Source organism: Leucoraja erinacea, chromosome 9 (genome assembly GCF_028641065.1).
Source record: "Leucoraja erinacea ecotype New England chromosome 9, Leri_hhj_1, whole genome shotgun sequence".
Lineage (NCBI taxonomy): Eukaryota > Metazoa > Chordata > Chondrichthyes > Rajiformes > Rajidae > Leucoraja > Leucoraja erinaceus.
Window position 1 is genome coordinate 58,941,703 of NC_073385.1, and position 20,320 is coordinate 58,962,022.

General features: G+C 42.5%; 1 protein-coding gene across 6 annotated transcripts in view; it reads left to right on the forward strand.

Moving 5' to 3' along the window:
- numb (NUMB endocytic adaptor protein) overlaps positions 1 to 20,320 on the forward strand; it is a 114,057-nt gene that overhangs the window by 34,162 nt on the left and 59,575 nt on the right. For 4 of the 6 annotated variants that reach the window (XM_055640903.1, XM_055640907.1, XM_055640906.1 and 1 more), the window contains exon 2: positions 5,317 to 5,405. The exons of 1 other annotated variant lie outside the window; for it this stretch is intronic. The gene's annotated coding sequence lies outside the window, so the exon portion shown is untranslated. The remainder of the gene's footprint in view (positions 1 to 5,316; positions 5,406 to 20,320) is intronic. One more of the 6 variants, XM_055640904.1, reaches the window with a different exon arrangement.

The following is a 20,320-nucleotide window of genomic DNA, read 5'->3' on the forward strand; positions in this document are numbered from 1 at the left end:
ACTTCCTCTGCCAGTTTGATCCACATACCCACATTCTGTGGAAAAAGTTGTCTCTCGGGTTCCTATTACGTTTTTCCCCTCTTGCCTTAAATCAGTGTCTTGGAGTTTTAGTTCTCGTTTCCTATAAAATGAACTGCGAGGCCATGAACTCTCTATCTCACTTTTAAAAGCCTCTCCACTTGGTGGACATTCCTTCACTTGCAAACTGGCTCTCCAGATCAACATTTTCAAATTCCTGTCTACTGTCCTTCCAAAGACTTTAACTTGTGAACCAATACTATATTTTCCCATACCCATTTAAAAACTAATACTGGTTCTACTGTGCTCTCCGACTGAGTCTTCAGCTACTTGCCCATTTCCCAAGAAGAGATTGATTGTTGGCAGATTACTTGCAACTTAAAACATTCCTAGACACACTTGAAAAATTCTCTCCCAATCAATATTGGGGAAACTAAAATCACCTACGATTACAATTATCTCTACAGCTCTGTCATCTCACAACATGTTTGCTTTTCTAATTCCCACTGACTATTTGGGTGGGGTCATAGTACAATAGGGCAGCACAGTGGTAGAGTTGCTGCCTTGCAGCGCCAGAAACCCGGGTTAGATCCTGACTACAGGTGCTGTAAATTCTCCGGATGCTCCGGTTTCCTCCTACCACACTCCAAAGGTGTACAGGTTTGTCGGTTAGTTGGCTTCTTTTAATTGTAAATTGTCCCTAGTGTGTAGGGTTTATCTCTAAAGTCTAATGTCCTGAGTTCACCTTCCTTGCCTGTCAGCCTTCATGCATTAAAATGCAGTTGAGTATATCAGACTTTGCTCGTTCCCTGTCCTGTCCCTGCCTGTTCTGCCTAGTGAACTTGTCTGGATTAATTTCCATATTTGCCTTAACTTTCTCATCTGCCACACCTCTACTTTGAGTCCCACCATCCAACGTAAATGCAACACATCAGGCTTTACTGCATTTTGTTATATGAAGGAACAAATCAATACTTGTGCACATCCCGAACAGATTACTTGGAATCTGTTCTGACTTTGGTCTCGTTAAAGAGATAATGACAGAAAGCCATGTTTCTGCAGCTTTTTTAAAACTTGGATTGGGGGAATTGGAAGATGCGCCTGTGTCCCCACTAGATTTGCCACAAGTTCAATGTTTCCATTCATTTTGGTGAAGAGAAATTGAATCATGTCCCCAAGTATTGTAGTTACTACTTTGAATTCTTAAATTATTTCTTACAGTATGACAGTGCAAACTATGCAATGTATATAGTATTTTTGTTCCATTAAGTGCCAGAAACCAGCATTGTAGATTTGGATTTATTAATAATTTTAACTATATAAGTGTTTTGCATTGTCATTCTTCCTTCTCAGATGAGTGTATCTTGATCTTTAAATCTACAATTTAATCTGCTTTCACTCCCTGTTAATGTATTGCAGACTCTAAAGGGCTTGTCCCACGGTTGTCAATTTGCACGTCACGCAGGTAGCGCACGAGGATTTTGAGTATCCCAAAATCCTGGGGCGCTACCGCGCATCACTGCGTATGCCACGACGCGCCAACCAATGTTTAGGATGTCGCGTAAATGACGCCCAAGTGGGACAGGCCTTTAATCAATCACCATGAAAAAGCAGAGTCTTGCTTCTGCCCATCATGTGCGTGTCATACTTTTTCTGGTTCTTGATTTTTCCATCAGTGAAATCAAGTTCCATTGATCAACTGTTTATTGTCCTCGTGGTTTTAAATACCTCTGTTGGATCCCCCTATAACACCCTCTTGCCCAGGAATACATGTCCTGCTTTTCCAGAATTTAGCTCCTACTTCAGTTGGTCTCTTATGCAAGATGGTATTCAAATAACTGGTTGAATTGGAGACGGGCAAGGTAAGTAACCAAAGTTCATCGATTACATTAGTGCATTCCTGGGAGGAAGTCTGAATGATGTTTGACAGAGTTATGGCTGAAAAATAAAACTCTCCATAATGAATTTCAAAATATGTAAAATGTTACCATGAGTTTTCTCGAACTTCAAGATTTCAAGGTCAGTTTATTGTCACATTTACCAATTAAGGTACAGTGAAATGTGAGTTACCACACAGCCATACTATGTGAAAAGCAACAAGACACAACCACAAAAGCTAACATAAACATCCATCACAGTGGATTCCACATTCCTCACTGTGATGGCGGCCAGTAAAGTTCAATCTTCTTCCTCTTTGTTTCAGTTAGTACATGTGTGTCCATGTACATTTCCGTAAGTGCTAAGTGAGGTATCAATGTAGTTCACTGTAAATGACCCCATCTGTATCCCCATCTACAAAACACAGGTCGACAGTGTGATGGTGGAGTGCAACTTCCAAACATGCAACTTTTCAATTACTGAATTAAGCTTTGATTTAGATGGCATCATCTTTGGTTTACAATCTGTGTTCATGCCAATGTTTAGTCCATGGGAGGCATCTTTTCTTCACAAGTTCTGTTTCTTCAGTCATCTTTCTAAGCCTAGATAGATTCTGTTTAGACCACCCCTGCAGAACGTGCATTTTAAATAATAACGTATTCTGTGTATAAGTTTTTAACCTTGCATTCCCGGGATGGCAGGACCATCATATGTTGATAGAATGGAGTGGCTGGGCTTGTATACTCTAGAAGGATGAGAGGGAATCTTATTGAAACAAGTCAAGTCAAGTTTATTTGTCACACACACATATACGAGATGTGCAGTGAAATGAAAGTGGCAATGCTCGCGGACTTTTGTGCAAAAGACAAACAACAAAACAACCAAACAAATTATAAACACAATCATAACACATATATTCTTTTACATAATAAAATAAACATATAAGATTCTTAAGGGATTGGACACGCTAGAAGCAGGAAACATGTTCCCAATGTAGGGGGAGTCCAGAATTACAAAGGCCACAGTTTAAGAATAAGGGGTAAGCCATTTAGAACAGAGATGAGGAAAACCCTTTTCACACAGAGATGTGAATCTGTGGAATTCTCTGCCTCAGAAGGCATTGGGAGGCTGGTTCTCTGGATGCTTTCAAGAGAGTTAGAGCTCTTAAAGATAGACATGGGGATATGAGGAAAAGACAGGAACGGGGTACTGATTGTGGATGATCAGCCATGATCACATTGAATGACGTTTCTGGCTCAAAGGGCCAAATGGCCTACTCCTGCGCCTATTGTCTATAATTCCACGGATCTCCTTTGACCTTTTGATTCCAATATTAATCAGGTCACAATGTGATTATAAAACACGATCATAAAGTTAACACTTAGGGAAAACAAATAGCTGCATCAGGAAATTAGACTATTTTATTCTTTGAAACATTAGTATGAAGATTGGTTGACGTAAGAAGTAAACTATATCAAAAGACGAGGTGTCTAAAAGGATATAAACTCATTAAGTAAAAGTGCAAAATTAGCAGATAGTGTATAACATGGAGAAATTAGTTATCCCTTTGGTAGAGTTCCTTTGGTTCGTTTGGCAGATTTTTATATGGTTTGAGACCACTGATACTTGTGTTCAGAGAGATCTTGTTGTCAAAATAGAACAAGACAATTATGATAGTGTGCAAGTTCAGCAATTTAATTTTTCCGGTTATAGTTGCAGGAGACTTTGTTAATGCACAGTGCCAATACAAAGTGGGTGTTCGCTGCCTCTCCTGGAATTTGGTAAATAGTGAAATTAGGAGCTTTGTTGAAGTAAAATTAAAGTTGAATTATTAACACACGTCTCTATTGCCAACACATCACATTCTTAAAGTGGAAGAAAAGTACTAAGTGAACTATGAAAAAGGCAAGCTGAGTATTGTAGTTTTTGATTTTCTTCGATTGGAGTTCTTCCAGAGAGTCTTAATTTGTAAACTTCATTGGTTAAAACACAAATTAAGTGTAGAAAAGTACACTGGTAATGCTTAAAATATTATTTTTAACTTTGATCATTTTCAGAAAAGATCCCTTTTCCCTTATACAGACACTCCCCAACTTAAGGATTACATTGGATAAACCATTACGCAAGTCGGATTGTACTCGAGTTGCCATCAATAAGGTGATAATCAATAATCAAGAAGGACTCGCAAGTTGCAAGTGCCAATGGCTCTGGTCTGCACCAGCGATCCCTTCACCAGCTACAGCACCATCCGTTAATGGCTGTTGCTGCGACTCACATTGTAGCCCCAGGCCAACAACAGGACAAGTTCTTTCACTGTGGGCCCCTCTCGCCAGCAGCCACTTCTTCCCTGTTGGCCGTCGCTTTGCCCACTCCCCCCTCCACTGCCACCACCACCTCCCCTTGTCGCTTGTCCACTTTGTCACTCCCCTCTCTGCTGTTGCCCACTTCTCCCCAAGTGCCGCCAACATATGTTGGTGGAGGGGAGAGCAGTCAAATTGACGGCCGACAGGAAGAAATGGCAGCTGGTGAGAGGGGGGGGAGCTTGCTTACCCTAGCGGTGGCCTGATGAAAGCGCTGTTAGCCAGGGGCTACAATGTGAGACGCAACAACAGCTGCGTCAACTGGGCGGTGGTGAAGAACGCAGTTGAAGAAGGGTTCTCTGATGCACCTTGTGGAAGATGTTGCCGACTCAGCCAGTAGTTACTCTCCACCGCTTCCCCAATTCTAGCTCGCCTTCCCAGTGTCACTGGAAGAGCAGCAAGCCCGGGCAAAGCTTTTATATCTATGAAGCAGAGGGAAAGCCCTTGCCAACTTCTCATGGCAATTAACACTGGTCATTCTGGAAATGGGACCACTATTGTAAAGTTTTTACATGTCGCCTAATGTGTGACTTGGGGAGTGCCTATGCTAAGAAACCTTTACACCAAGTGGTAAGTAGGTTGATGCAAGGACTGGTGCAATTTCCCCACAGTCACCAACACCCCAATTGTACTTCAGAAATGGCAGTGTCAATGAGTAGAAGGGCAGTCACTGGCGCTTTGTTTTAAAAGCATTGTACCAACAAAACTTCACTGAGATACAGTGAAGTCTGAAGAAGGGTTTCGGCCCGAAACGTCACCTATTCCCTTCGCTCCATAGATGCTGCTGCACCCGCTTTCTCCAGCATTTTTGAGTACCTTCACTGAGATACAACTCATTTTACGAAACCTACGTTTGATATATTGGCATTTAATTATATGTAGTGTTCTTCATGGGATTGCAACACTTTTTAATCAACAAAATATTGAATTGTATTCATTAGCATCATTTTAAGTTAAAGTGAGTAGTATGCACCAGATGATTTTTAAAGATGTGTGGAAGTGAGACAGTGATGGATAATGAGATGGACAAGTGTTTATTGAACAATTGCTATTTTCACAGTAGAAGAAGAGGACAAAACATCAGTCGTACACGGTGACCTGACAATCAGTTGGTGGAAGGATCATACTGGATTTCAAGTAAAGAAAAAAGTAAGAAAAAGCACAGCATCAGTTTAATAATATTGGACAAACTCATGGTACTTATCTGGGCGAAATACTCAGAGCCCATTAACAAAGTCAATAAACTGGTCAGAAAATTGGCATGAAGTTTAAAAACTGGTAGATTTGAATAATTGTAGATTAGCCAGCACCCCTCTGCTTCAGAGCTCGGCAGGTTAATCAAACTGTGGTGCAAGGAGCCCGGGCACATTTTCAAGTTCCTGGTATACACCAAAGATCTTATAGCGAAGCAAGATAGGCTACTCCTGCTAAATGCAATGGACTGACGTGTAGTACGCTATGGACGGGATCATGGGCATTTTTCCACGCCCATTTTAGCAACCTGAGCCTACCTAACCCGACCCGACTCGCACTGTAATCAATGTTGCGGGGCAACAGTTTGTGTGGGTCAGATTCATAAATCTGTCAGTTCAAACTTCTTGTCAAGAATAAAATTTGATTCTGGTAATTGTCTTTTTTAATGTTTTTTAAATCATTTCTTTTTAAATGGCTCACAAACAGTGTTTGAGTTGATTTTGTAGTAACCGGAACCGACCCGACTCGCAGGGTGATTGACAGGGGGGGACTTTTTGTGCGTGATTATAGGGTTAGATTCATAATTCTGTTAGTTCATAATTCCGTTGATTCTTGTTAAGGAATAAAATGTTTATAAACACACATACATGAAAATTATATAAATGTATATAACACACACAATTATATTTCTTCTAATCCAATAATGAACTTTATTTCAGACTAGACAAGGGACATTAAATAAGAAACATTGTCTTGGGGCACTCTCTCTCCCCGCTGCCCCGGGCCCCGCACTCTCTCTCCCCGCTGCCCCGGGCCCCGCACTCTCTCTCTCCTCGCTGCCCCGGACCCCGCACTCTCTCTCCCCGCTGCCCCGCACTCTCTCTCCCTGCTGCCCCGGGCCCCGCACTCTCTCTCCCCGCTGCCCCGGGCCCCGCACTCTCTCTCCCCGCTGCCCCGGGCCCCGCACTCTCTCTCCCTGCTGCCCCGGACCCCGCACTCCCTCTCCCCGCTGCCCCGCACTCTCTCTCCCCACTGCCCCGGGCCCCGCACACTCTCTCCGCGCTGCCCCGCACTCTCTCTCCCCGCTGCTCCGGGCCCCTCACTCTCTCTCCCCGCTGCCCCGGGCCCCGCACTCTCTCTCTCCCCGCTGCCCCGGCCCCGCCCCGCACTCTCTCTCCCCGCTGCCCCGCACTCTCTCTCCCCGCTGCCCCGGGCCCCGCACTCTCTCTCCCCGCTGCCCCGGGCCCCGCACTCTCTCTCCCCGCTGCCCCGGGCCCCGCACTCTCTCTCCCCGCTGCCCCGGGCCCCGCACTCTCTCTCCCCGCTGCCCCGGGCCCCGCACTCTCTCTCCCCGCTGCCCCGGGCCCCGCACTCTCTCTCCTCGCTGCCCCGCACTCTCTCTCCCCGCTGCCCCGGACCCCGCACTCTCTCCCCGCTGCCCCGGGCCCCGCACTCTCTCTCCCCGCTGCCCCGGGCCCCGCACTCCCTCTCCCCGCTGCCCCGGGCCCCGCACGCTCTCTCCCCGCTGCCCCGGGCCCCGCACGCTCTCTCCCCGCTGCCCCGGGCCCCGGACTCTCTCTCCCCGCTGCCCCGGGCCCCGCACTCTCTCTCCCCGCTGCCCCGGGCCCCGCACTCCCTCTCCCCGCTGCCCCGGGCCCCGCACTCCCTCTCCCCGCTGCCCCGGGCCCACGGGCCCCGCACTCCTTCTCCCCGCTGCGGATCCAATCTTTGGCCGGAAGCAAGAAGGCGGGAGCAAGAAAGCGGAGCAAGATGGCGGAGTCAGGTTGCTAAAATGTGTCCTATAATCACCCATGAATCCGCCCATGAGCGTACCTCACGTTTGCGTGAGAGTAATCCATCTTGCTTCGCTATAAGATCTTTGGTATACACGTTGATAGCTTGAGTTGTAATGAACATCAGAACAATGGCAGATCTTCAGGACTTAAAACACTTCCCGGTGTCGCTTAATCCTGACCTTTTAGCTCAAATGGCTTCAACCAATCTGATTAATTGTATTTATTTGTTTGGCGGATATATGGAAATCATTAGAAATGTTCCTGTGTGTGGTTATGATCAGCCACTGGAACACTGGCTGATAGTCCATTAATGTAACCCGTATGATATATTACTTTCTTCTGTCGATGTCAGATGAAATGGTTGATGAGTGCATGATGTCCCGTTCCATTTGCAAATCCTCACGATGGAACACGGCCTGCAGTCAAATGTGCTTCTCATTGTGATTGAAGCACTGAATTTACATCTGTGCAGCATTGATGCAATGCAATACTTGTGTCAGCCAACAAAGTTTGCTTTGGCAGCCATGACCAAAACGGGTATAAAAACATAAGTAAATTCACGAATAGGCCATTCAGTCCTTGTGTAGATATTTTATCACAGCACCATTATGTTGTACTAACCCCTTCTTGCGTCAGGGTAGATAATCCCCAGATCCTGATGGAATCTATCCCAGGTAATGAGAGGCAAGAGAGGAGATGACATGGTCCTCTCTAGCCACAGCTGGTCCCAGAGGAAGAGAGAATAGCCAATGTTGTTCCTTTGTTTAAGAAGTGAAGTAAACTTAATCAAAGAAATTATAGGCTGGTAAGCCTGTAATCTTATCTCGTCAAGATAAGATTTCCTTGCATTTGGAAGAGAATGGGATAATCAGCGACAGCCAGCAGGGGTTTGTCTGCCTTATGTTATATCTAACGAACTTGATTGGGCTTTTTGAGATGGTGACGACGATGATTGGATAGGATGAGGCGGTGGGTGTTATTTACATGGATTTTAGTACGGCATTTAATAAAGTTCCTCATCGTTGTAGACACACTTAAGGTGCAAGAGATGCATCGTGACTTGATAGTTTGGATTGTGACCTATCTTACCCATAGAAGACGGAGGGTACAATGAAGGACTCAAAGTGCTGCACTTGCTCAGCAGGTCAGACAGCATTCCTGTACAACATAGATAGTCAGGTCATGATTGCTCTAGTTAATATTACCATTCAGTTGGCAACAATTTAGGAAGATATCTTGCCACCTGCTTTAGGTGTAATTAAGAATGAGAAATGTATCCTTGCCGGGAAATAGTCAAGGCCCAGGGACAAATAAAAGATTGCGTTTGTATTATGTCTTAAGTGGTGCAGGTCTGAGGTTAAAAAAGCTTGAGGGAACTTATAGCAGAGGTTCTGTAAATGGTACTGTAAGTAGCAGTGCTCAATTATAAGAGGTCAAATGTCAGTATGCCATTGAGCTTTGAAGATTGAGGGATCGAGGTATTTGTACTGTTAGACTTCTGAATATGGTTGCTACTGTGGTTATTTTCTCTGGGGAAATTCAGAGCAAGATGCATTAAGAAACCAGAAGCAGGATATTTACAGGTGAAATTGCAGAGTGCATTTTTTTTCCACGGGTACTGGAAGTATAACCCTTTTAATATAAAAGCATGTCCAAGGTTCGGCTGGATAGCATTTTAATTTGCTGGATCATTTAAGGGCATGGAAATAAAAGTGCTAAGTAAAGCTGAAAAGGCACAAACTGCAGATGCTGAAATCTTAAGCAAACACAAAGTACCTGAGGAACATCAGGCAGGCAGGCATCATCTGGGAAGGGAATGGCAGGTAACTTCGATTGGGACCCTTCATCCGTCAGTCTGAAAACAAGCCTGTCCATTCCCTTCCCAGATGCTGCCCGACCCCTTGAGTTTCTCCAGGTCTTTGTTTTGCTCAAATTTGTTCCTGGTTTCATACTGAAGGAATGGTTGGTGGGCTGGTTTTTTTTTTTTAGGTGATTTCAATGGACTGAAGCCATTCTTAACTAAGAATTTCTATTCTTTCCACAGTCAATTAACTAATTGTGACTGAGATTAAATTCTTCGCCTGCAAAAAGCTTCCCGTGAGAATGAAGCATAACCACAGACCACGTTAGAAACATTTCAATCTATGCCTACACTCCAGAGCCAAATTTACTCTGTTTAAGTCATCAAGTATGATGCTTGCATATTGCATGTTCAGAGACGATTCCAAATTATTGTCAATTTGTTCACTGAAGAGAATGGATCTTACCCTAAATATCTGGGAAAAAGTTCATCTTTTAATCTGCTCCTGGAGCACTATATTGCCCTTGAAATCAATGGTGATTCCTTGCAAAACATGGATAACTTCCCATGTCCTGGTAAAATATTGATAAATAGAAGCAGGAGTAGGCTTTTAGTCACAATGAACTTCCACCACCATTCATCAAGATCATAGCTGGTGGTCCACCTCGGCATAATTTTTTCCCACATTTCATTAATTCCCTTAATATATTCTGGGAAGCACCATGGTGCTGCAAGTGAAGCTGCTGCCTTGCAGTTCCAGTAACCAGAGTTTGATCCTGACCTCTATTATTTGTGTGGTGTTTGCATCGTCCCCCTGTGAATTTAATTAATTTAAAACGTATTCATTCATTCTGTGACTGCGAGTTTCCTCTGGATGCTCTAGGTTCTTCCCTGAGCTCAAAGATGTGAGGGTTGATAGGTTCATTGGGCATTGTAAATTACCCCAAATATGTGGGTGGAAGGTGGGGGTTGGAGGGATGGAGTGATAGGAACATGTGGAGAATAGATTGCAGGATAAATAATTGGGAAATGGGACTCCTCTGTGAGATAGCATTGATTCTATGGGCTGAATTGACTCATGCAAAAAGTAATGAACTCACAATGACTCATGAGCTTCCTCAGCCCACCAAGGCAGAAATCTAGTCTAAGAATTTAAAATTATAATAAGATCTCTACTGCATAGTATGTGATTAATTTATTTGGCAAAACTGACATCCGTGGAGATAATCTAGTGGTTTTTTATTTTTTTTCTCCTTTTATTTTTTTCGTAAGGTGACCAAAACTAAACACAATCCTCCTGATGTGGTCTCACTTACCGCAGTGTATAATTGCGGTGCGGCATCTCTACTCATACTCAAACCCTCCAAGGCCACATAGCATTTTCCTTCCTCATAGTTTTGTTAAATCTGCATGTTGTACTCAGTGACGCAAGTGCTAGCCTTGCTGTGTTTCTTTGAACATCTACTTTACCTAATCTGTCGCCACTCAGAATATACTCTGCGGATCAGTAGATATCTTCACAATTTTCTGTATTATGCTGTATTTACCATGTTCTCTGCTTGTCTTTTTCTTGAAGCATATTCTGATAATATGATCCGTCCTTCTGCTGGCTTGATACGCACAAAGTAGTATAGTTACTCAGCGGGTCAGGCAGCATCTCTGGAGAAAAAGGGATGGGTGACATTTTGGGTTGGGATCCTTCAGATGGAAGGTTTGGGGAGGAGTGGTCGAAGATGAAGAGTTGGTGGAGAGAAAAGAGAAGGGCCGGCCTCAAATGACCTCGGGCACGGTGGCGGTAACTCTTAGGTCCATTGTTGGCTATGGTAGGTGTTATTTCAAGAAAAATGATGTGGAGAACTGTGGAACTGGTAAAATGACTAGAGTGGAGGAAGGGGAGAGGCGAGGGGGGTGTAAGATGAGGTGACTTAAAATTAGTGAATTCAATGTTCATGCTGTTGGGTTGTAAGCGACCCAAGCGAAATATGAGGTGCTGTTACTCCAATTTGGCTTTATTTCTTGCAATGGAGGAGACCCAGGACAGAAAGGTCCGAATGGGATGAGGAGTTGAAATGGTTGACAACTGGGAGATCCCGTAGGCCTGGGCGACAGAGCGTAATTGATCAGAGAAAAGGTCGTGGAGTCTACGTTTGGTCTTGTTGATGTACAGGAGCCCACATCAGGATGTGGTAGATGAGGTTAGAGGAGGTACATGATTGTGCTTGTTCCGTATGATTTAACTGGATAATACAAAAAAACATTTTCACAGTAACTTTGTGCACGTGGCAATAATAAATCAATATCAAAATTGGTAAACTTGAAAGTAACCTATTTGGTCCTTTCAGCCAAGTGGTTAGACTGACCCTATGGTACCCCACTGGTCACGGCTTACTTAAAACGATCTGTCTATTCCTACTCTTCAATTTCTGTCCAATGACCAATTTACAGTCCATAGCACGATATTACTGTCAACTGCTTGTTCACTAAAGCCTTCCCAAAATCCAGCAGCACCACAATTACAAATTCCACTGACACAGTCCTGCAGGTTTATGTTCTTTTTATAAATCTGTACACTTCACAATGCTATTATTCCTTTCAATATGCTTAGTTTTCATTTATGGTTTCCAACATTTTTCCAACACTACCATAAACATTTGATTAACAGGTTTGGAGGGGTTTTTTTCCCCTCTTGCACCTCACAAATGTATGCCTAGAGGTAAGGCATGTGTTTGGCGTGTGTTTGTGGCGGAGGGGGCTGGTTCTCGGGCAACTTCCGTGGTACTGTTATTTTGGGTAAGGCACAGGTCCCAAGTGGTGGTCTAGAGTTTAACCTGTTTTGCTTAATTTTTTAATACCATTTTTTTTATTTTTTGATCGAATTCCTCGTTTTCACTCAAAGCCCAGTTCTCTGGTATTTCTGGCAGGTTTGTATCTTAGCAACATAAATACAGCATGGAAACAGGCCCTTTGGCCCACTCTATCTACCCTGACCATCATGCATTTGTTTTTGCACTAATCCTCCCCTAACCCTTTTTCTTCTCTGGATACAAGGTATTTGTTTAATTCCTCTGAAATGTCCTTATTTCTCATTAGAATTCCTCTCCCCTCCAATGATGGCATGTGTTAATGATAATAATCACAATGTTATTCAGTTCATCAACATAGTCTTTGCAGGGCTGCCAACTCAAACGCATTGAGCGTGAGAATCACGCATTTCAACAAATTCTCATGCTCTCATGCTGATCACAAATTTCTCACACTGTCATGAGAAATTCTGTGATCAACGAAAATTTCACAACTCCATATCAACTGCATGGGCTGCGGCTGTGGGAGAGCCGGGGCTGAAGGAGGGATGGAAGCAGAAGCAGCGGCGGGGTCAGATGCGGACGGGGAGCTGGTGCTGGCGAGTGTTTGCCGGGCTGGCGAGTGTTTGCCGGGCTGGCGGGTGTTTGCCGGGCTGCGAGTCGCTTGCTGCAGCTCCGGCCATGGAGCAGCCTCAGTGCAAGAGTCCCGGGCCGTCAGAGGCGTCGGAAGCGTTGCGCCGCTACAGTGAGAGTCTCTGTGCCGAATTCGCCCAGGTGACCGGCATGGATCAGGCTGCGGCTCGGTGCATCCTGGAGGACAACCAGTGGCTGCTGGAAGTAAGTACCAAGCACTGGGTAGAAACGGTGGAAGATAGTGGCCTTCAAATGGGGGTGGTTGGAGAAAGCATCCTGCTTGCCTGCTAGATTTTCACTTACTGTAACTGCAGGAAAAATGTTCCCGATGTTGGGGGAGTTCAGAACCAGGGGTCACAGTTTAAGAATAAAGGGTCGGCCAGTTAGGACTGAGATGAGGACAAACTTTCTTCATGCAGAGAGTTGTGAATCTGTGGAATTTTCTGCCACAGAAGGCAGTGGAGGCCAATTCACTGAATGTTTTCAAGAGAGAGTTACATTTATCTCTTGGGGCTTGCGAAATCAAGGAATATGGGGGAAAAACAGGAAAGAGGTACTGATTTTGGATGAACAGTCATGATCATATTGAATGGCAGTGCTGGCTCAAAGGGCCAAATGGCCCATTCCTGAACCTATTTTCTATGTTTCTATGCTTGAGTATATGGCAATAAAATGCGACCACTTGATTTTGAAGCATTCATGCATGGTGGAGGTATAATGTAGTCATAGAGTGATACACTGTGAAAACGGGCCCTTTGGCACAACTTGCCCACACCCACCAATATGTCCCAGCTACACTACCTGCTTTTGGTCCATATCCCTCCAAACCTGTCCTATCCATGTATCGGTCTGTTTCTTAAATGTTGGGATAGTCCCTGCCTCAAATACTTCCTCTGGCAGTTTGTTCCATACATCCACCACCCTTTGTGTGGAAAAAGTTACCTCTTAAAAATACTTCAAACAAAAAACATTAAAAATCGTACTTATACAATGCACTAAAACATGATTTTAATGCATCACATTTCAAAAGGTCCCTACCCAAATTTCAAAAAGTCACCCTCCCCTTACTCAGTTGCTCCACTCCCTCGCCAGGTACCCCCAAGGCCAGTGATCAGAGATCGCTTTCAAAAATGCTCCGTGGCCCCTGGTTTAGACAGAGAGCACTGCCAGATGTGAGCAGGGACAGAGGCCAGTTGTCTGTGATGTCTGGATCCTAATGCTCAGCGCTTCATGTTTCGTAGTTGGCTAATGTTATTGATTTGTAATTAGCCTGATTTGTAATTAGTTGACAATACCTTAATTTATTCATCCGGAATATCCAGGGGGATGGGATAAGTGTAATATTAAAATGACATACAAGGTGTCAGGCTGTGTCGCAACATACAGCCCTGATAACCGATTATTTCCTTCAGTTAAATTTTGGGAAGGTAGCACTATTGTCATTTGCCACTCAAACATTGTGTTTGTTTACTTCACTGACTATTTCTAACCCCCCCGCCCCTCCCAAATTCCTTTGACAGGTTGAATAGAAATGTCCCCAATCTTGTTGTTTTATTAATTGAACAAGTAGATAAATATCTTCAAGGAGTGTAATCAGATGGAAACTGATTCAGATGCGATGTTTAACAGCTTGTTCAAAGAAGGGGCATATTTTAAAGGAGTGACAGAGATACTTGCAGGGGAATGTGTGAGGAGGTTATTATTTGTCTTTAGTTTTAGCTTGATCCAGGACATCTGAAGATTCAAAGTTTAATATAGTAATTGTGCTGATACTGACTCCAACCAACCATGTAATGAATATCATCCATTCTGGAGGTTTTATTTTTCTGACGCCATTTAAACTTCACTTGCATTTCAATCACCAATGTAAAAGTAATTGGGAATAGGGAGCATTGGAACAAACATTTGCCCTCGGTACATATTAACCGTAATATAATAATGTATGCATGTTGGTAGGTGCAATCAAAACAAAGATCTTTTCATCATTATTGTGTTATGAATACCACAAAATATTATGTACTCTCAAGATCACATTTAATAGAATAATATTGTTTAAATATAGTTATTGGACTGCAAAAGAGGAAGACGGCAAAATACTAAAATTATTGGGAGGTGAAAATGACTTCAGGACAGTTTGTTAGGAAAATGAAAGAAATGGTAACAGAATACTTATACAGCTGAGTGAGTATAATTTTATGGATGAGAAATTGTGTTCAACCAATTGATAACTTCTTTGACAAAGTAACTAGCATGTTAGATAACAAGGAAGCCAATGGATGTAGCAAATTTTGTGATACACTAAAATCATTCATGTGCTACACCTGTTGATCAGAGCCTGGCTCTACTGTGACACTCCTTACTGTGACACTCCTGAGAAATTGATTATCTACGTGTGTTGTTGGAGAGGCTTCACCAAAACTGTTTGCACAAATATTGTGCAAACCAATATCCCAGCCCAGCACAGCATGCGTAATTAGGTGAGGCCCTAATTACATTTGATCAGCTCCAATGTGCAGGCAGTGTCATTCATTTGCCTGACACCAGACATCTGAAACAGATGTACTACTCTGAGCTTCTTCATGGGAAATTGGCAGGTGAACAGGAAACTATTTAAGGATGTTTTCAAATCCTCCTTGGCAATGTGTAATATCCCCGATGACTCATGAGAATCTCTAGGTGATGATTGCTTATAGAGTAGCAGCAGCAGCATTGGCATTGAAACTTTAATTGGAAATGCATAAAGCTGGTGTAAATGGCAGAAAGAAGCTATAGTTGAGAGTGTTACATCAGACGGGCCGGGAACAAAAATTGGAAGGGGTGATGGTTAGGTGGAGGTTTGGACTAGTAAGTCTCAAAGGAAGATCAGGCAGGAAGAGGTGCACAGATATGTTAATGCTGGCGTGTGTTTATTTCAATGCAAGGGGTATTGTGGAGAAAACAAATGAACTTGGAGCTTGGATCAGTGTTTGGGACAATAATGTGGCCATTGCAGGAACATGGTTGCGTGGCATATGACTGGCAGCTCAATGTTTCAGGTGATTGACACGAAGGCAAAAGAGATGAAGGCATTGTGCTACTAATCATGGAGACTGCCACGGCGGCATTCAGAGAGGACATACTAGAGGGTTTATTTGTTGAGGTGATATGGGTCGAACTTGGAAATAAGAAAGGTGCAAGCACTCTAACGGGATTATACTATAGGCTCAATAGCAAGCAGCAGATAGAGGAACAGATATGTAAATAGATTACCAAAAGATGATTGTCTTAGTGGGTGACTTTAACTTCCCCAATATTGATTTGGACTTGCTCAGTCCCAAAGGATTAGACAGGGCAGAGCTTGTGAAATATCCAAGAGTATTTCTTGAAGCACTATGTGGATAGTTCAACCAAAGAAGGGACCATGCTGGATCTTGTGTTAGGATAGGATTTATTCCCATTTGAAGAAAGGGGGAATTAGGGACAATCAGCATGGTTGTACATGGTAGGTCATATCTAACTAACGATCATTTTGACCAAGTACAGTGTTGTTTCCATGAGTAAGTTTATTATGTTCATGATTTTGATCGTTTTGTGTAATGTCATAATGTCAACTATTTAGCTGCAGGACAATCAGCAAAACCATTCTTGGTGACGACTAAAAGCAACTCCTATCGTTCCCCCATAGGAAGCTCAACAGTGAAACAGACTTTTTAATCAGGTGGCAGCTATTTCATGAAAAGGACTCAAATCTAAAACTCCGATTGGAGATTGGAGATATCAGCAAGAAGTATGAGTGTTGCTGTGAACTGTGATTGCTGGTGTTAAATTAAAAGGAAATCCAATGTGCCATATGCTGTTTGTAGAAAAAGAATAAAATAATGATTTATTTGCCAATATATTTATGTGCCATGAAATAGGTTCTGGTGTCTGGGAAGTTGCCAGAACATTGGTACCTCATTGATATGTATTTGTGCTCACAGTTTTATCATGTGCTGAATCTGTGGAATTCTCACAATGTGCCGATCATTTGATACAAAATTCTCAGCTTTTTAAAGGACATATAAATTATAAGTATCAATTTCACATCAGTTAGAAACTTAAAATCAAGAGGAAGTTATGGTTGATAGCTCAGCAATTGAACTGGATAAAAGCAAGCTAATAGAATAGTGTATGATTAGATGGGAATGATAGAATGATAATAGATAATGCTACACGACGTCTACTTGCCGAGTGACGCTGTGTTACGTATGAAGACATTATACATTGAAGTTTGCCTGAACTTTCATCAGTTTGAGGAAAGTCGGCCTGACATGAGCACATGAGGAGAGTTGCAACACTGCACAGGAAAGGTTTGTGTTTATGAGATGCAAAGTGCTTATTGAAGGGTGTAAGCACATGTCTAATAAACAGGTTGGAATTCGACCGAGTGATTAAGCATAGTTGTATGTTTTGTTTATTTTGAAATAAAGATCCTTCTATGATTAAATTGCATAGAATTAATGAGACCATTAGGCCATTATGACTGCCAGTTCTTGAAAGAGTCAAGTACTAGTCCGACCCTCTTGATTTTTAACTGATCTGAAATGTTCTTTAAATCATAAATCAATTACCTTTTCTGGAGATTGCAATAGAGTTGGTTGCCACCACCCTTCAAGACATTACATTCTCTATCATTACAATTTACTTAACAATTTTTTCCCTTTTTTACATCTGGATCTTTTGCCAGTTAACTAAAATATCGGTCCTTTGGTTACTTATTTCAATGGTGGTTTCTTAATTACTCCATGGAAATTGTAAGAAAAAAATCTCTTTTTAAAAAAAAAAACAAAAAAAACTCAAATCTCTAAATATAGATGTTTACTCTCTTAAAACGTTAGTGTAATCACGATTTCACCTGGTTGCTTTCTTGAAATGATCTTCATTTTGATTTGGCCAAAAACCTAATGGCAAAGACTCAGAATGTTGATAACTATCCCCCGGTCAGTCACAAGTGCCAAATGTGGATGTGTGGTTGAACTGTGATATTCTCTGTCACAATTGCTCTCCACTCATTAATCGTACTACAATGCCAAAATAGTCCAACTTTTCTTTTAGCTACATTCATTTTAAACTGTTCTCCTGTTTCCTCTGCCCTCCATTCCACAAGTGCAAGGAGCTTATTATGCTTTAGTGCTTGGTTTCACCTGTCATTTCAATTCCCAACTTGATCCATTGAACAGCAATTCATCAAAGGTTCCACGTGCCCTGATTTAACCGTTGCATTTAAAAAAACTAAAATGCGGTTTTGGAAGCTCGTCTTATTCAGAATACCCAGCTCCTTCAATCGGATTTTTAATTTGTCTACTACCGATCTCCTCCCCCCCCTTGGCTCTATTGTTACCTGATATAGTGTATAATTCTCTGTCAAACAGCTGCATGGTTCCATTAACTATCCGGTTTTTGTGGGAGGAAAAAAGCTGTGGTTTGTGGAATCCCCCAAAAGGCAGCTATTATTGGCCTTGCTTTATCCTGGCTACATTACTGCTCCCTTGGCAGAATTGTTCAAAAAGACAATGCCAATCTCTGCTCATTAATGGACGACACCTGGCTCTTCCACAACAACTCTGTTTGTCCAGGTTGCCTGATTATTTCTTGACAACTCTGTTTGCAGGACTGTAATTTAAATATTGGCAAGACTGCAGCTCTAGTACAGAATATAATGTTACAGCATTACGCTGTTTCAGTTGGGGATATTGGCAGGTTAAGATTGTCGCCAGGTGACGTTGGTTGTCCCTGGGTGCTGACTTTGGTTAATTCCATTGGCGACTACCTACTTCAACCGGCAGGTACCGGCGACTGAATTGTCTTCAGTTGTGGCCCACAGGGTCGTTGCTTGTGGACATAGGTTGACTTTGGTTGTCGTAGGTTGTCGCCTGTGTGGTCGTAGGTGGAAGTCCTAATGGGTAGCCGGTTGTCGGTAGCTTGCCGTAACTTGACGTCGACTAGGTGGTATGTTGTCGTAGCTTGTCCACTGTGCCATCCTCAAAACTAAACAAATTATAATAATCATTCAGCAGTTGATTCCACCTTGTTTGGCCTGTAACTTGGAAAACCACTTGCAGTATCTGTCTGATTTTATCTCTTGATTACTTGTTTATTATTTTTTGGGTGAGATATTTCTAGCTATTTTACTTGAAGCTTAGGATGGGCGTGAAACACAATTATTTTTGCAGTAGTCATCAGAGAGGAATGAGACTTTGTTCCAAATATGTTGCAGAATTAATAAAGAATATTCATGTTGGTGCTGGCCTTTGGACCCACCTGGATCTGATAAAGAGTGAATCGTTAACATTGTTTCTCTGATTGTTTGGTAGAGCTCAAGAATATATAAAAGTGAAATGCCAAAGTTAATACTAATTAGAAACAAGGCTGTCCTGTCCAATTTAATGTTATGCAAATAAAGTGCTATTTATACACTTAAAATCCAGCTACAGTCAGAGTCGGATTAACACAGCTGTGAGGAAATCTGTGCTGCTTTATAATCAAAATACTGCAAGTAAATGTTTGGGTTGGAAGCTAACAATTGGACAGTGTGTTAAATGATAACCCCTTAAATAGATTTCATCAAGCAGCCATTCAAAATAATTGACCATTAATGGTATCCTTCATGTTTTGTGGTCACCAGAATGTTTAGCTTTTGGAAGGTCATTGAAACAATTCCTAGTGGTGCTTTGCATTGGTACTGGAGAGGAAGACAGATAAATGAGCAGATACACTGTCTTCTGCAAAGAACATTTATCCTATCCTGACTTTATTCTGAAATTCACAAACTACCCGAAACTGCAACACCAGCAACTAACTAAAATTGCAGAAGTTTGGCCTGTCTGCCAAAAACGGGGCTATAAACCCCTTTTTAACTATCTCCAGAACCACTGCACTTTTCCTGTTAATGCATTGGCTTTGGCCATACTTTATTCTGGTCACTATATTATGGTGTCATGGGATGTCTTGCGTTTCTGAAAGAGTAGATGAAGCTTCATTTGCCCAAAAGAGAGAATCGTCTACAATGTACTGCCATCTAGGTAACAGTCCATGTAGTTAAGATTCAGGAGTGGAATAGAAATGAAACATTCAAACAACTGACAGCAGGACAAATGTGGTCCAAACTTTGTATTAGGTCAGAAGTAGAAACAAAGAACTGTAGATGCTGGTTTACAAAAAAAGACCCAAAATGCTGGAGTAACTCAGCGGATCAGGCAGCATCTCTGCAGAAAGTGGATAGGTGATGTTTCGGGTGGGAACCATTCTTAAGACTGAAGGGTCCCAACCCGAAATATCACCCATCCACGTTCTCCAGAGATGCTGCCCGACCCACTGAGCTACTCCAGTACTTTATTAGTCCACTCCTTCGAAAATATGTCTGCGTGCACGAGGCAACTTAGTTATCTATGCTTTGGCACAGATGTTTCATCAATACGGTAACATGTGTGAGGCTCTTTTTAAAGTAGTTATTTTTAAATATTCTGTTGACCTTTTGGTCTTCAATTTATACAGTTTTCTCATGTGAACTGGCACCACCTGTGGTCGTAACTGGAGGTTTTATGGCTTAGACATTTGAAGTATTTCAGCAGCAGTTACTTTTAGATGAAACATTAATTCCTTGAAAAAGCTTTGCAGAAAATTACTGAATTAGGAAAATTGCTGATATCAATGTGGGTGAAAGGAGGGTGGGGAAATCAAAGGTGTTGAGATATTTTTGTAATGCTTTTGTTTATTTACTTGTTTGGTCTGTCAAGGAGATGGATGGTGTGGTTTTAGGTCATGTGGTGAAACCTCTCTGAATGCAATCTGACCACTATCTTGTGCTCAGAACAGAAGAAA